The sequence below is a fragment of the Mytilus galloprovincialis genome, chromosome 14, assembly GCF_965363235.1.
Source record: "Mytilus galloprovincialis chromosome 14, xbMytGall1.hap1.1, whole genome shotgun sequence".
In the NCBI taxonomy this organism is placed as follows: domain Eukaryota; kingdom Metazoa; phylum Mollusca; class Bivalvia; order Mytilida; family Mytilidae; genus Mytilus; species Mytilus galloprovincialis.
Genome location: NC_134851.1, coordinates 34,071,628 through 34,075,956, shown reverse-complemented (window position 1 = coordinate 34,075,956; position 4,329 = coordinate 34,071,628). Strand labels below are relative to the sequence as shown.

Here is a 4,329-nt window from a genome sequence, read left to right as displayed (position 1 = left end):
TTCATCTGCACTGTTTTTGTCTATCAAACTGGGGATCAGAAATTTTTTTCTTTTTTTTTTTAGAAAAATCAGGATATTGTTTAAGCAAATAAAAAAAATCCAGGACTGAATAGAGTGAAAAAATAAAAAAAGGCAGGTCAGAGATTACAGCGAAAAAAGGGTTTTCTTTTTTATCATACTATTACAGACCACGAGTGGGAATTTACTATTTGTAAACAACTGAGATTGTCCTGTTGTATAACAAAGAGAAGACGATCGCGAATCAAGTTGCATAGCAAAATGAGGTTTAGTACAACCAGCAAATCCCCAATGAAAACGTAAGTCATTTGGAAGCATGCGTCAACTGTGAAACATGCCTAAATAGTGAGAAAGGTAGGTTTTATTCCGTAAACTATTCACTCTTTCGTGTTATTATTTTACGATATCAGGGGTTTGTTCAATGAATGTCACTTATATTGAAGTGAATTTTTGTTTTTGTTGATTAAAGAAAATGTGATGCTTTGGTGTAAAATTCGATTCTTTGATCATCTGTAAATATAGTTTTATATCAAAATCAACGATATAATGAGTATTAGTCAAGGAGAAAAGCAAACCAAAATTGAAAATGATAACAAAAGGCATCTCAAAAAATATACTGTAAAAACTCTACTACAGCAGATGTACATTTGGACGACAAAGTTTCTTCGTTGGTTTTGGAGGCTAAAAGATATTAAAGTCAAAAACGCCAAAAAAGCGTTGATGAAGACTAAAACGACCACAAAAAAGAAGACAAATGTGGTCAGAAGATCAAAACTATGCAATAGAAGAGGGAAGAAAGATACTACAGCCTGTAGTACAGGGACAGTCAAGAGATACATTAATTAGTTTTAAATGATTTCGAGAATGCATTACAGCAAATTTCAAATAAAAAAATTTCCGTATTGTCAGACTAGTACCTTAATGAAAATTTACCGCCGTATAGTTTTTAAACAATGAACATTTGTTGCAGTTTAAGTAACACATGTTACAGTATATAACATTAAGTCTGGTATCAATATGTATGTGTTTGTAAGCATAATTATAACATTATATAGATATAGGAAGATGTGGTATGAGTGCCAATGAGACAACTCTTCATCCAAATAACAATTTATAAAAATAAACCATTATAGGTCAAGGTACGGCCTTCAACACGAAGCCTTGGCTCACACCGAACAGCAAGCTATAAAGGGCCCCCAAAATTAGTTATGTAAAACCATTCAAACGGCAAAACCAACGGTCTAATCTATATAAAAACGAGAACGAGAAACACGTATTAAACAATCTATAGAAAATCATCACTTTTGAAAAAGCTGCGTCATATCTCACACAGGTAAATGAAAATAATTTTGTCATTACGTATACTTGATCGTCTGTGTGTATAAAATATTTCGTTTAGGAATACCGAGAAATTTATTTTATATCAATAAAACTAATCTAAAACTTGGTACATATGGGGTGAATATCAACAACAAAACTATACAATTAGAGCTAGATAAAACTTCATGTACAGGTGCAAGAACCGTATTTAAGGAGAAATGAAATAATTTTGATGTTCATAGTAAGAAGAAGTGAAAATTAGTAGTAATTCCAAATAATCAAAGCTGGTATATAGACAAGATCCATATTAATATAAAATAACAAAAAGCATTACAAATAGTATCAACAGGTCAAATTAACAAGGAAGTACGATTTGAGAGTATTCGCAGGTACTGACAGCTAGTTAAAAGACAAAACAATTAATAATAAAAAATCATGCATCAGAGATAAATCAACTTAAACACATCCCAGGGATTTAGTATTTTAACGGCATGAACAGCCAAAGAAGAAATTACTTGTGCAATGCCAAAAATAAATGTATCAACAGGTAGTAGGATAGTTAGGAGAGGCTTCTTTATAGATAAAAATGAACGTGTGTGTGTGTCTATACATCCAGTTTGAAAAGAAAATGCAATTTAGTTATGTTTTTTAATTTGCTAATGACAAAATCGATATTAGTGCCAATATAAACTATATTCAGAGATCTAATTACAATATTGGTACGATAACCCTTACTAATAAGTTTGTTTAAAGGTTCGATGAGTTTACATGGATCACATAGTGATTTCCGCGCTTTAAATACAATATCACCGTAAAATTTAGGATTGAAATACCATTTTTGATAAGTTTTTTACAGGTAAAACCAAATTTACTTATCAAATCTTTGTATGTATGATTTAATTCAGTAAAAGTTTTAAGTAATTTATGGTAACGAAATCCCTGACTTAATAACTGACCAGTGATGCATTGATTACGTTCGTTAAAATCTATGACATCACTACACACACGGGCATACCGAACGAATTGGGATATATTAACACCGTATGATGGAGCGAAAGGCACATCGCCGTCTAAAAAGGAAAATTAACAATAGGGAATGAAAAATCGTCTCTTTTGTCGTTAATTTTAGTATGAAGTTTCCCTTTAGAAATTGAAATGTCTAAATCTAGAAAAGGCCAACTGCTGCTATTTATGTTAGATTTAGTTAAAGTAAGTCCTTTTAGGTAAATTTCGGAAGTATATTTACAGAACTCTGGACTTTCTTACTTACTTAACGAAAAAATATCATCCAGATAACGGTAGATATTGTTGAATGTATCAACCAAATGTAACAATGATGTGTCTTTATTGAGTTTGGTCATAAACTGAGATTCATAGCAATATAGGAATAAATCTGCTATTAAAAGGGCACAGTTAGTGCCCATAGGAATACCTAGTATCTGACGATACAGTTTATCACGGAAACGTACATATATGTTATCTAGCATTATAGTTTGATAACAAAATTTTTGACTGTATTGCTGTTGTTTTTATAGATGAAGAAAGCAAAAGTAAGACGAAAGAAGAAATAACTTATAACTTTGCAATAAGGACTACCGAGGAGATAACGCTGAATGGGGTTTCAGGAAACAGTTCCATGGAAAATGATAAATTTTTGTAATTGTCCATAATTGCCAAATGCTTTTCTGAGAAAAATGTACTATTTTTAAACGATCAAAGCAGTTGTCAGGGAAAACAGTAATAAGAAAAAAACACATTCCGATCAAGACAACCGTGAGTACGATGACCAAACGAAACAAAGTCCCAAAAGTAGATAAAATACTTTACTGTGACACAAATGGTCAAAATTTGCCAAAAAGTGTTCTAAAGTAATTAATTATGTCTAGCTCCAGCTAGTTTTATTTTTTTATTTTTTGGTTTCCTTTTTATCAAATAATTGATTAAGAGTCAGTTTTCCTACTGATGGTTGGTGTTTTTCTCTTGGTACGCCGGCTTCCGGAACCAATAAATAATGATCACCACGTAATACCAAGACATAGTGCTACAAGTGGTGTTAAAAACATTAATCAACCGTTCACTCAATCAATCAACGCATCTAATAGAAGTTACATGAGAGATGTCGAATTGGGCGCAGAATCTGCTTATCCTTCCGAAATACCTGTGACAACACCCGTTTTTTGTTTGATTTGTGTGGCCCAGTCTATTGCATTCTATATTCTGTCTTTTTGTCGCTTTTCATTTTTTTGCAATGACATTGTCTGTTTGTCATGTTTGTTTTCGACTTATAATCATGACCATACCTTAGTATTGTTCATTCCTCTTACTTTTCAAGTTTCGTTTTGTTTAATAGATTCTCGTGTACGTTGCTTTGATTGTTTAGTCCTTCTTTTGTCTTGCTGTTAATATTTGTTTGATAATGTTTGTTGGGTTTTATTGTGATTTATGAAGATTCGTAATCGTCCATGGTTTTAAAAATGCATAGTATGTTTTCTATTTTATTTTAAGACGGGAGTAGTTTAGTTTTAGTGTTTTAGACATTGATGTGTATAGCTTTGGGTTTTCAAAAACTGATTCTAGAGTTCATGTTACAGAAATCAGTTTTGGTATTGAGTATTTGTTTTTATTTGCATTCTTTTTTTTATCAACATTTGTAACATATGAAGCAAGAATTGTATTCGTAACCTCGCACAATATAATGTATTTATCAAGACTTCGTTTGGCTTAAAATGAAATACATGTAGGTCATAAAATAATGAGGCATATTATAAATTATTGTTATTTCTTAAAATGGTTAAACATTTCATCTACGTTTCAGTATCATTATATTTGTTCACTTTTGAGTTCAATTTTAATATTAATGGTATTATACACCTGATGAATATAGTACAGCTTAGGCTATACCCCATAATCTTTTAAGAGTAAGTCTCCTATATATTATGAAAATTTGTGAGGTTTGGAAAAAACGCCGATTATTAATTGGCATCTACTAAA

General features: G+C 31.3%; 1 long non-coding RNA gene across 1 annotated transcript; it reads left to right on the top strand.

Annotated features, from left to right (window-relative positions):
- The first annotated feature begins 203 nt into the window (after positions 1-203).
- On the top strand, positions 204-3,364 carry LOC143058645 (uncharacterized). The gene is made up of 2 exons (XR_012973167.1): positions 204-372; positions 2,874-3,364. It is a non-coding gene; the product is annotated as an uncharacterized LOC143058645 (long non-coding RNA).
- Positions 3,365-4,329: the final 965 nt, after the last annotated feature.